Raw genomic sequence first — 12,931 nt, forward strand, 5'->3', positions numbered from 1 at the left:
GAATGAAGTTTCTGGATAGACCTGTACCACAGACAAACCTGTTTAGCCATCCTTCCTGGGATTCTGGGCAGGGAGCAGATCTCAGCAACCTCATCAAATTACAATTCCCAAGAGTCTTTTGGGCAAATTGTAGCCATTATAGTGGTATAAGCTGCTACAGGTTTGAGTTGTTGTCACGATACCTTTTAGAAGCTGTGCTTTCATTGGGGCTTGCTTTCGGGCTTGCAAATCACTTTCTCCTTTTATCTGGTATATTTTCACTGAAGGCCAAAATCCCATAGGCTTTCTGCAAGAACCTATGTGCACATCACTGACAAGGCTTAAAATGTAGCCCATCATTTATGGAACAAAGCCACAAACCCAAATCTGTGTAGAGAGTTCCTTTTGCCACAAATCTAGCCTATCCATAGCTTTTAGCAACAAAACACCTGAAACGTCAATAGCACCTAGTGGAGTCTAATCAGTGTAAGTCTGCCATCATATGCTCCCTCCTAAGACTGGGAGTGAAATGCAGGCTCTGTGGCTTCCACATCAAGCCAGCTTTTTCCCACTTTTCCCCACATTCATTTTGCTTAGCATCCAACCTAAGTGAAGAGCTCTGGAGCAATAAAAAGCTGCTTCACTATATACTGTGCCATTTTGGTTTGTCCTAGAAAGATATTGCCTTGCTGTGGATTTTGGAATTTTACTAATGGACCAACACAGCTTCCTGTACTTTTTTTGTTTTGTTTTGTTTTAAGTGAATATTAGGAAGTAACAGCCAAACGGAAGATAAGGAAATTCTATGAAATCATATATAATTTCCTCCAAAAGGCAGAGCAGCCTTCATTTACATCCTTTAATTCATCCATCCGTTTATTTATTAGCTGGGGAGAAAGCCTGCTGTGTCAGTTAAACAACAGAGTCCTGTCTACTCATTTTATCACAACACATTGTGGTTGGTTATAGGGCATAACATTATCCTTTGCATTGACATTTATAGGTCAAGCTTTCGTAAGAATCTCAAACCCAGCCTCTCATTTTTAATGTTCCACTGACATATTTACGGTTATACGCTTTTTGTGCAGTTTCACAATCTTCAAAAGTACACTTGTCCTTTCAAATATGATTTGCATGTGAAATGCAAAGCACCTTAGCAAATCTGGATAAATGTCAGAGTCCCACGATACCTTAAAGACAAATGCACTTATTGTAGCATGAACCTTCATGCTGATTCTTCTCTAGGTCAAATTTCATCTCTACCTGGCAGGGTGGTGTGGTGTTTGTTCTAGAACTTGGAATATCAGTTGCCCATCAGTGAATGAACAGGCATCAGGAACGAGTGTGATTTCTATCCTTGCACTGTCAGACCAACACAGACCATAGGAAGTGATTACAGAATACATGTACCAGAATGTCAGGTTCTGGTGTGCACGTGCAAGGCACAGAGTTACTAGGGGATGCAGTGTCTGTCTCAGTTGCACATCACTTTCATGGAAATAGTGCCAAGTTGTAGTGCACACAGTTAAAGTATTAATGGTAAAACACATTAATCCATCTAAATAATAATCACCCGCTCTCTCAATTCCATTGTCTCAGAAGCTTAACGTCTGGCAAGAACACCAAACCACACACACTTTTGCAAGAAAGTCAATGGCCAACCATCAATGACCGCTCCCCACATCAAATGGAAGGTACCTTTTGCGAGGTCGCGTGCAGCCCCCACGATCCCATGTGGTTCCCAGCAGTACAGCCTGGATTCGCACCCCTCCCCCCCAGGCTGGACACCTGGAGGTGGCCGCCTACCTCTGCCAGTTATCCAATCCCAGCTGGGAGGCGTTGCCAGGAGAGAGTTGGCCAGGTAAGGGGAGGGATTGACGTGCCCATACAACAGTGGGCGGAACTTACCTGGGAGTTCTCAGTCGGCTTCAGAGCTGTCAATAAATTTCCGCAGCTTTTAAAAAAGCCTTTGCCTTTCCTTACTTCTGTTTCTCTGCTCAACAGCAAGCTGTAAACATTAACGAGTGTGGCCATATAACGCTCTGCGAAATATTTACAAGTGGCTGTACAAAGACACATAATGAACAAACAGCATGTTCATTCTGTTCTGCTTAGTTGAATTACATTCTTTTCAGGTCTGCTCAGTAATATTGTTCACCATAAAAAGATTTCTTGCGACTTCTGAGTACGGAGCAAACGAAGAACAGGCGTGTCAACGGCTATTAGTCATTATGGCTATACTGGAGGAGTGTGGGACATTTTCAAGACTCAGAGCCACATTCCCTTCTGGGCAACCTTGCAGGGGCCAAAAGGGCAAAAGTGGGTAGAACAATGAATTTAAAACTTTGTTTGCTGGGCAGATTTCTATACCACTCACACACCCTTCTCCAGCCTCCTTCCAGGCAAGCAAGAATCCTTCTCAGAGTTCAAGGGCAGATTCCAGTCAGGCAAAAACACTCAAGGAGGATGTGAAGCAAGGCTGTTGAGCAAGGAGTGGGGAGAAATTTAACTCAGTTTGATTCAGATTTTCCCATCATTTTTCTTCATTGCAAAAGAATTAAGATGTAATTAAAATTACAATCAATGGTTTTTTTTATAGGCAAGCAAGTTTGTTGTGCAGAAGTGCCAGACCAACTTTAATTGTGAAACCTGAATTTGCTGGTATCTGACTGAATCCTACCCAAAAAATAGCAGTAGCCTGGAACTACCTGTGAGAGCTTCTGCTTTTCAGTTATGTTCTCTAGAATCCCCTAGTTCACTTCCACATGGGGAGCCCATTGACCTGATCTAACAAAGAATCCAATGAATACTTTAAATTAAAGTGTTACAGGGTCTTTGTGAGCCTTAAACAAGCAGGATCCAATGTACTTGATTTCCTTTTTAAAACTTGCAATATAGGATTTGCAGAAAAACTAGGGCAAATTGATAATTACATATGCATGTGAACGGCTCCATTGGGTTTATGGACCAAGCTGAATGTGTTAAACAGTTGTCATCTGCTCAATAAAGCCTCTTGCTGGAGTGGGCCTGGTATGCAATACGCAGACAAATATGTCAAGTTCCACCCAGATGACATTCCCTCACCACCATCAACTAATCCTCAGAGCAGATACACAAGTAAAATTAATATGCTCCCACAGAATGTCGTTTTACATCAAACGGTACCCTATAATTTAAATAATTTAAAAATTTAAACTAATTAAGTCAAATTATCATAAGCTTTTAGTAGAAAAATGAAGCTGTCATGTTCAGTCAAAATTCAACATATAACTGAAATCAGTCTAAGGAAGGACTGAGATCTGGGGCCAAAGCAAAAGTGTGTAGTGTGAAGCCCTACATAAGTCAAACATCTTTAAAGAAGTACATATCATCAGGTCTGTGTCAAAACTCCCATTGATCTGAACAGCTCACAGTTTGCCTTAAGGCTGCAATTGCGATTTGGTGGCCTGGAAGTGAGCCAGACATGCAATGAAGTTCAGCTCTTTAAAACGGAGCAGTAGTTCCGAGCTGTGGAATGCGGGGAACCAGAACTATCTTTTGACATAAGCAGGTGTGGAGCTAAAAGTCCAGAACCTGTTTTAGCTACAGATTTGCAATCATAGGCCAATGTACATTATAAAATTGTACGCTATGCTCTCAGTCTTTAAAGGCAGTTCTCCCCCATGATCCATCACCAGGTTATATATATGCTTGCGGCAGAGCAAAGCAACTGCATAAACCACCCACACATGTTGTATGGATAAGTCTATGGGACTTCATATCTCAGGCCAAGCTTTCATCCACTCAAGATCGAGCATCATTTCAGTGAAGAACTACACTGGAAGGAATGTCCTAAATTTTGCTTTCATTAATTGGATTTCTAGCTCGCTTCCTCTCTTAGAACCTAAGTCTTCTGAGGGTCTTGCTAGACATAAACAGGCAGTAACAATGTCCAAGAAAAATAAGGTGCATTCCAGTTAACAACTTCACCCTTGCCAACAATGGTCTATCAAATTTTAAAAGTCTTATGCTACTTCCCAAAGTGACTGTTGCTTTTACAAGCTTCTGTAAAGAAGGAATTGTTTAACTATGGGGCAGCCATGAGTGTAATACCTCCATCAGGATGCCCACGTCATCCAAAATTGCTCACATTCACTGGTAAACATCAGTTTCCCTCTAAAATTTCCCTCTGGGTTTCTTAAGACTTACCAGTAGATATCAACATTGACCAAATTATTGGAACTTACTGACAGTAGACAGTAACATATATCAGATGAAGTACACTAAATACAAGACTGAATTTACACATGTTGGCATGTGCTTTGTATTTGTACATCTAATAGCACTATTCATACATAGAATCATACTTCATAAAGGAAGGTCCAGAAATAAGATCAACATATTGCAAGGTCCCGCTCTGTGCACAAAACACTTATAAACAGAGGAGAGGAGAGTACATTTCCTCTGCTACTTCTTGGAGCAATTCACCACACATGGTCTGGCACACATCCTGGCATTTTATTAGCCATTAAATACCTGTTCCACAGAATGTTTTATTCTTGTATTTAAAGGCAATTCTGTCTTGCTGCTAGGGTTGGCACAGTATCTAGAGGGGTTGCTTTCACCCTCCTGGGAAAAATGAATTAGGCCTAGTTTAAGACATTTGTCTCTTTCCAATTATTTTCTATTATTATCGCAACTGTTTTATTACACAGTAGGCTGTAGCTGATTACCACAGAAGTAAGGTTTCGTTTCATTTTTAGGTTGTGATGGTTTAAAGGCAGAAGATTCAGGAATAAACTTCTGTCAAATAAGAAAGGTGCATTTCAAGGGTAATACTTAAGGGCGGAAACAATTATTATTTTTGAGAAAGAGTTGAAAGTGGCATGACAGCACCATCATTGCCCAGGGTGTGCTCATTCATTTCTTTTGTTCCACAATCATTTCTGGTAAAACAGGGTTTTGTAGTGTTTTAAAAGCCTGCAAAAACTGTTGACTCCAGACAATAGTAGAATAAAAGGAAGGAGTGCACACACACCATGGAAAATGATATATCTCGCGTATCATTTTCAATTCTCTGTCATCTCTAAGACAAAACTATTGTCTGTCTGCAGCCCAACACATAGCTTAAATTTCAAGCACCAATGCATTTTTTTTAAAGTGGAAGATATGCAAACCAGCATACAACAGCAATACAGAAACTTGCAGCTTAGCACAGAAGGAAGACTCGCTGTTTCTGAGTAACTGTGTTTAGAGTTGTATCAATAGACTTGGATCCTGTGGAAAGGCCTTTTCCAATTCCTTTTAAGAACATAAGACCCTACTGGGTCATGCCAGCCCTTTGTGACTTCTGAAAATCTACTCCAGAGGATTGGGACATCCAGCAGGGGATAGGGGAAGCAGCAATAATTGCCTTCTTTCCACTTCCACCAGTAGAGCAAAAGCGTTCTGTGGACAGAAAGTAGAGCAGGAATTCTAACACAGATGTCCATGTTGAGATTCCCCCCCCCCAACAATATTGTGCCATCCACATGTTTTTACAGAATTCAAGCCATTAATGCATTCATCTGAACAACCTCTCTTGTATGACCAATCCCTGCTGTGTCACAAGTAATGTATATTTGCAGCCATTACAAGATAATCTCTCCAAACTTGATTTACACAGAGTAATCACAGAAGCCTTGAAAGCTAATAAATCAGTCATTCCACATGAATACAAATCATGGCGACTAATTAAATTATGAAAGCATATATTTCAGTAGCACAGGTTGACTGTAGAAAATAGAAGCAAATAAAAATAAAAGTGCTAAATTAAATGCACCAACACCCAGGGGTGATCATGAGAGATGCTGGTGCTCCCCCTCCTCATTTAATCCCCACAATGACCCTGTGAAGCAGGTTAGGCTGAGAGGCAGTGATTGGCCCAAGGTCACCCAGTGAGCTACATGGCTGAATGGAGATTTGAACCCTGGTCTCCGAGGTCCTATTCCAACACTAACCACTACACAACACCAGCTCTCATTTTGCCTTCAGGGCCTTATTTCTGCATTGATCCTGCAAATAGCCCTTTGGGTTGCAGAGAATTCTAATGAATTTATTAGGGTTTATGCTCAATTGAAGTAGGGTACTGACCAAGTCAGCTGAACCTTACTATCTGAAATCAGCAAGTTCTCTGGAAAACCACAGTCCCTTGCAGCTGTATATTGCAGAGGAACATAAGGCACACTGGCCAAGTTGTTTTTCAGAGAAGCTTGTCCGTTATTAAATCTTCTTATCCAAGGGTACCTAATAAATTCCAGGTGTTATGACAGCTGGAATTGGCTCTGGGCTAAGACTGCATACAAATTCCTGTCAGCACGTACTAGAAAAATACATTTCAAAATAGTCCTTGGTTGGTACCTAACCCTAAAACAAATTTCATTTATGCACTTGAGTTATCCCCAAATGTCGGAGAGGATGTCAATTACTAAGTACAAATAAACATATGTGGTGGGCCTGCCCAAACATTCAGCATTTGGAAGAGAGGGAAGCATTTCCTGAAACTGTCCTAAGAACTAAGCAACCAGTTTCACCCTCTCCATATCTTGCACTTTTAAACCTTTCTATTGACAAGGATAGAGGTGTTAAAATAAATAATTCATTATCCATCTGTGCCACAACTGCTAAATATGGGGAAAATTTTAAATAATCTAGATTATTAGTACGGCTAAATGTGGCAAGCTGCTCTACCAGAAACGATTTCTCAGAAGTTAAGGGTTGCCAGAGGAAAAAGCATACATGACAATTTCACTGCAGTATGGTTTGACTTCATTTCATGTACAGATAAGGTAGCGGCAGTTGGTGAGGTAGTGATGATGAGGTACCATGGCTTCCCAAGCTTCCCAACATGCGGTGATGGAACCAATCCAATGCTCCTGCCACGGAGCACCAGGCCAAGCTTCCTTCACCTCATCCCTCCACTCTTCCTCTCAGAAAGCGAAACCGGGAAAGCAATGGTGATACAAGTGTGCCGCCTCACTGAAATATGGCAAAACATGGTCATTTTCTTCCCACAATTTTTGTAATCATTTGGTTCCAATGATCTCATTGTAGGGGCCAGGATGTCTCCTTCCATAAACCCTGTTGTAATAAACACAGAGAACATGGTTTCTTTCCTTCTGTACTGTATTCCGTTCATGTGTTATAAAACTCAACATGGAATATAGTCTGAAAACCATTGGTCTATCAAAACTCACTGTGAGAGTGCCCCATACCTCAGTGAGGTGGTTTGCATGTGGGGAAGCAAAGGTAGAGCCTCCATGGTGGAATTCAGGCATGCAAATACTGTAAATGTGGGCAGCTGCTTTATCTCCTGCTAAATTCATTGATTGCTCTTTTTATGCCAGTCTCCCCCATGTCTTGTAAAATTCAAGGGTAATCATAAAAGTTCAGGCCAATGACTCCTTCTGGAAGTGTTAAGGCAGCAGATAGTCAGCTAAAATGGGAATGGGAATAACTTGCTTCCTCTCCTTCTCCCACTACAGCAACTAGCCAAGAAGTTGGAATGGTTTATCAAAAAGATGCAGTGATCTATTGCAAAATTATTCCTCAACTTTACTGGGAATAAATCAATATAAATGCGAAGGAGTATCTTCAGATTTTACAAAGAACAGACAGCACTGTTATTTTCAAAGTCATAGCAAACAATTTTTTTTCTGAATTACAAAATGTTGTATGGAACATGCTTGGTTTCATGTACACTTTAAAAAGGCAAATAAGGATTCTATTCAAAATAGGGGAATAATGCAAGTGGATGACTCAGACTTTGAGATTTGGTTACTGTCACCCTTTACCTTCTGCAAAAGAGGAAGAAGAAGAAAGCATTTACCACACACTTTTGAAAGAATAAATTATAGCCAAAGCCAGTGCATGCAATTTGACAAGAGAAGATTCCTAATACCAGCTTTGAGCCCACTGATGCTAATTACATAAAATTATACTTCATATTAGACCTCATTGTTGCAAATAGCTCAACCACCAAGGAGGAGTAATTAAATTAAATCCAGTTGCTTAAGCATTTAACTGAATTGCAGAAACCAGGTTAGTATGGCAGCAGATTAGTTCACATTAAAAGCAGGTTATGCTGGAGGGGATGAATTTTTATTTTTTTTAAGCAGCACACCATGGTTGAGGGTGAGGGTTTTACAGTTGTCAGTGCCTACCAATGTCACTCAGGCTCAGTTATCCACCTAGACCTTTCAGCAACTTTCAGTACAACACACAGTTGTATCTTTCTAGATTGCCTGTTCAGTCTGGGAATTGGAAATACTGAACTGTAGCAGTTCCATTCTTATCTGATGAGATTCCCAGGAAAAATTGCCAGAAAACTGGGAAGGCACTACAGGCATAAAAGTGAAACCATCTCTGTGTTTAAGAGAGTGTAAAACAAAAGGTTTGACTCTGTCCCTCAGCACTGTGTAACATCACTTCTTATCCTCCTGTCATCTCTCTGGTACAGCCTAACTACTATTTCATTGCTTTCTCTAGAAAAGCACCCTTTTGGAAGAAGCTCTGCTCTTATCTCTGCTGCTCTTCCCAGAGTATTCTACAAGGCCACTGTGCTACCTTGACGAAACAATGTGAAGCTTGGTGTGCTTCTGCTTATTTTGAGAAGGTGCTAGTTTCTGGGAGAGTTTTATGGGACAGCCCAGAACAGAGCTAAGGTTGCATAGGAAAACTGTTTCCCTAGGCATTTGAGTTCAATTATTGTTTTGCTCCAGAAAGGTTTATCCCCTGGACACCAATAGGTTGTTTGCAGACATGGATAGAGAGGTTTGCAGCTCAAGCAAGCAGGATAACAACTCCATTAGAGCTGGGTGATGTTTTGATACATCGTCCAAAATCGGTTTGAAGTCCACATCATGATAGCAGTTTCATAATATCCAACATTGTAATATACCATGAATCACAATGTGTGTGCGCGCATGTAAAAAATCACGGTGGGAAAAACCGTGAAGCCGGTCATCGCTTCTCTCATGATTCCTGCTGCCCCCGTTATTCTGTACTTTAAAATAACAGTGGTAACAATACAGTGACACTTCTGGTTACGAACTTAATTCGTTCTGGAGGTCCGTTCTTAACCTGAAACTGTTCTTAACCTGAGGTAACACTTTAGCTAATAGGGCCTCCTGCTGCCGCCGCACAATTTCTGTTCTCATCCTGAGGTAAAGTTCTTAACCCAAGGTACTACTTCTGGGTTAGCGGAGTTTGTAACCTGAAGAGTTTGTAACCCGAGGTGTTTGTAACCCGAGGTACCACTGTATGTTAAAGTTAAGTAAAAATGTGTCAGATTTAGACTACCCTAAGTAGTAGCAGTTGCCAAGTAGTAGTAGTTTCCCTTTACATAGTTCCATCCTTATTTCAGACATTGTGATATATTGGAATTTTGCAATGTTTAGCTGGTGTTATATCACGATGTTAAAAGCCAGACATTACTCAGCCCTAAACTCCATACAGTGGATCATTGATCTATGGAATTTCTTGCCTCCAAATGTGATAACCACTGGCTTAAAACAGGAGTTAAACAAAATCACAGAGGAAAGGGCTTTCAGTGGCTACTAGTGAGTCTGTTAATAGTATGTTATGACCCTTAGACTATGTTCTAACCCCTAGATTAGAAGCAGCATGCCTCTGAATACTAATTCTTGGGCATCCTGTTAGTGGGCTTCCCAAGCAGCATCTGGTTGGCCAACGTAGGAAACATGATTGCAGGACTAAATTATCCAGCAAGGCTCTGTGATGCTGCATACAGATTTTCATACTCCTCTCTTTTAGGCAATAATTTTAGTAACAATTTTTAGAGGAGCAACCACCCTAGTCTTTTGCAGCAAAAACAGTCCTGTGGCACCATAAAAAACAAGACACTTGTTTATTTAGGCAAACTTTTGGGAAGCCAAAAGATTTTTGCCTTTCTCTCTCCCCACCCCTCTTAAAATTGCAATGTATTTTTTTCATAGTGGGTTTTCTTTTATATTGCATGCTTATAATTGCTAGATTAGCTGCCAGATTATTATGGAAAAGGCAGAATATAGGTATTTTAAATAAACAATTCCAACATCTCCTTCCTGGTGCAACGCCAGCATGCTATTCAAAACCAGTCTTACAACTAAAGCCACAGCATTTCATGTCTGAAATGCTACATGAGAAAAGAGCAGCACAAGATTGCAATTTTACTGCATTCTGCCTCTTTGGTTGTCATGATGTCATCTTGCATCTGCTTCGATGGCAGGCTATCATTGGAAGCCTTTGAACCTTCTGCACCTCAGTCATATAACATCAGTTGTTTTACAACAAACTGCAGAGGGAAATACAAGGAGATGTCAAAAACAGCACGTGGAAACTCACAGAGAAATCATGTGGTGGGGGCAGGGCTGTTTGGTTTTTGGCAACTTCAAGCAACAGAAACCTGAAAGTAGGAGGAAATCAGAGATACACAGGATAAAAAGTCCAGAGGCTTGTTAAAAACATATTGGTTGAGCTTATTGTTGGGTCATATTCAATGGTCCAAGTCTTTTGATAAGGGACATTCTAGTTACATTAGAGCCACCTACATCATGTTGTCAGACAATGAAATACAACATTTCAAAAAAGTTCAAACAAGCCGGAAGGCAAGACCCAACCCATAATTTCTTCCTTCAACTTTCCCTAATGCTTTTTTCTAGATTTATAGTGACAACTATTGCATGTTTCCAGGATCTTGCATGAAGCTTCACTGCACGAGTTTAGCCAACACAAGTGATTATGAAGAATCCAAGTTTTAAACCCCCCTTTCCCCATGAAGTCTTTGGCACAACTTTCTTGTTCAAACACCTCTGTTCTTAAGTCTATGTGGTGTAATTAAAACACTCTTACAATTTATTCCTTCATCCATTTCCCTCCCCTTCCCATTTCCTATGCTGAATTTTAGATTTTAACCTCCTTGGAGCATGGACCTGCCCTTGTGTAAAGTACCGTGGAGACTGATGGGACACAAACAGCTATTAAGTAGGATTATGGCTACACAGAATGATCAAAATCCAGATAAAATCACTTCCAATTTATTATACTGTGTTGACATTAGTCAAAGACTATTTCGTTCTTTTAAGAGCAGAGAGCCTTTTTAAAAATCTCACCATTATTCTGAGCAAGCAACCTTTTTGTTTTCCTTATTATAAAATTATGTGCTTGTCTCCCCCTACTGGAATGAGGCGCTGCAATAAAAGCTTTCAGCAGAGATGTTTGAGCTGCACTGTTTTTTTTTCAAGTATTTGATTGATGTTGCGGCTAATGAGAGAATTTTTAGAGAGTATCGTGTTCTGTTTTGAAGTTTCCTTACCTGCTATCAGCCAGAAGTTGGAACAGTAACATGTTACTCAAAAAATACTTTGAATCCAAGATGGGCATGAGTAAAGTGAGTAGGCATTGAGCTGTACCCAAATGTATGCTGTTGTGAAATGCAGTGGTGCCTCGCAAGATGAAATTAATTCGTTCCGCAAGTCTCTTCGTCTTGCGGTTTTTTCGTCTTGCGATGCACGGTTTCCCATAGGAATGCATTGAAAATCAATTAATGCGTTCCTAGGGAAACCGCCTTCAGACCAGGTCCGGGGACAGTCTGTCCCCGGACCTCTTCTGAAGGCTGGGGGGGGGGGGACAAGGGCTTTTCTTCCCACCCCCAGCATTTTAAAAAACCCTGGGACAGCGGAGGACTTCTCCGCTGTCCGGGGCGATCTTAAAATGCTGGCGGGCGGCATTTTAAAATCGCCCCGGACAGCGGAGGACTTCTCCGCTGTCCGGGGCGATTTAAAAGCCCCTGGGAAGGCAGGCAGGGGGGACAAAGACTTTCGCCCCCTGCCCGCCTTCAGAAGGTGTTCCCGCCCCCCGCCCCGCTTCGGAACAGCGTTCCGAAGTGGGGCGGCTGGGGCAGGTGTCCCCGCCCCCCCTCCCCGCTTCGGAGCAGCATTCCGAAGTGGGGCGGCTGGGGCAAGTGTCCCCGCCCCCCCTCCCCGCTTCGGAACAGCGTTCCGAAGTGGGGCGGCTGGGGCAGGTGTTCCCGCCCCCCCTCCCCGCTTCGGAACAGCGTTCCGAAGTGGGGTGGCTGGGGCAGGTGTTCCCGCCCCCCCCTTCGGAACAGCGTTTTAAAATGCTGGGGGTCGGGAGCGAAGCGCTCCCGACCCCCAGCATTTTAAAACCTCCCCGGGACACGGGGAGATTTTAAAATGCTGGGGGTCGGCAGCGCTTCGCTCCCGATCCCCAGCATTTTAAAACCTCCCCGGGACACGGGGAGATTTTAAAATGCTGGGGGTCGGCAGCACTTCGCTCCCGACCCCCAGCATTTTAAAACCTCCCCGGGACACGGGGAGATTTTAAAATGCTGGGGGTCGGCAGCGCTTCGCTCCCGACCCCCAGCATTTTAAAACCTCCCCGGGACACGGGGAGATTTTAAAATGCTGGGGGTCGGCAGCGCTTCGCTCCCGACCCCCAGCATTTTAAAATCTCCCCGGGACAGAGACTTCTCTGCTGTCCCTTGGAGATTTTAAAATGCTGGGGGTAGGCAGCGAACGCTTCGCTCCCGCCCGCCAGCATTTTAAGATCGCCCGGGGCAGGCGGGGGGGAAGGCAGGCGGGGGGGAGCAAAGACTTTTGCCCCCCACCGGCCTTCAGAAGAGGTCCTCTTCTGAAGGCCGGCTGTGGGCGAAAGTCTTTGCTCCCGACCGCCAGCATTTCCCTATGGGCTTTCGTCTTGCGATGCAAGCCCATAGGGAAATTCGTCTTGCAAAGCGCCTCCAAAACAGAAAACCCTTTCGTCTTGCGGGTTTTCCGTCTTGCGAGGCATTTGTCTTGCGGGGTACCACTGTGTTTAAGAGTTGGAGATGCAGGAGGAAACAGCAAAGAGGAGAAATGCAGACGAGAAACCAGTGTAGGATAGCAGCTATGTGCTCTGGGATGGGCCAAAATGT

This window comes from Podarcis liolepis, assembly GCF_965112155.1.
Source record: "Podarcis liolepis genome assembly, chromosome: 3".
NCBI lineage: Eukaryota > Metazoa > Chordata > Lepidosauria > Squamata > Lacertidae > Podarcis > Podarcis liolepis.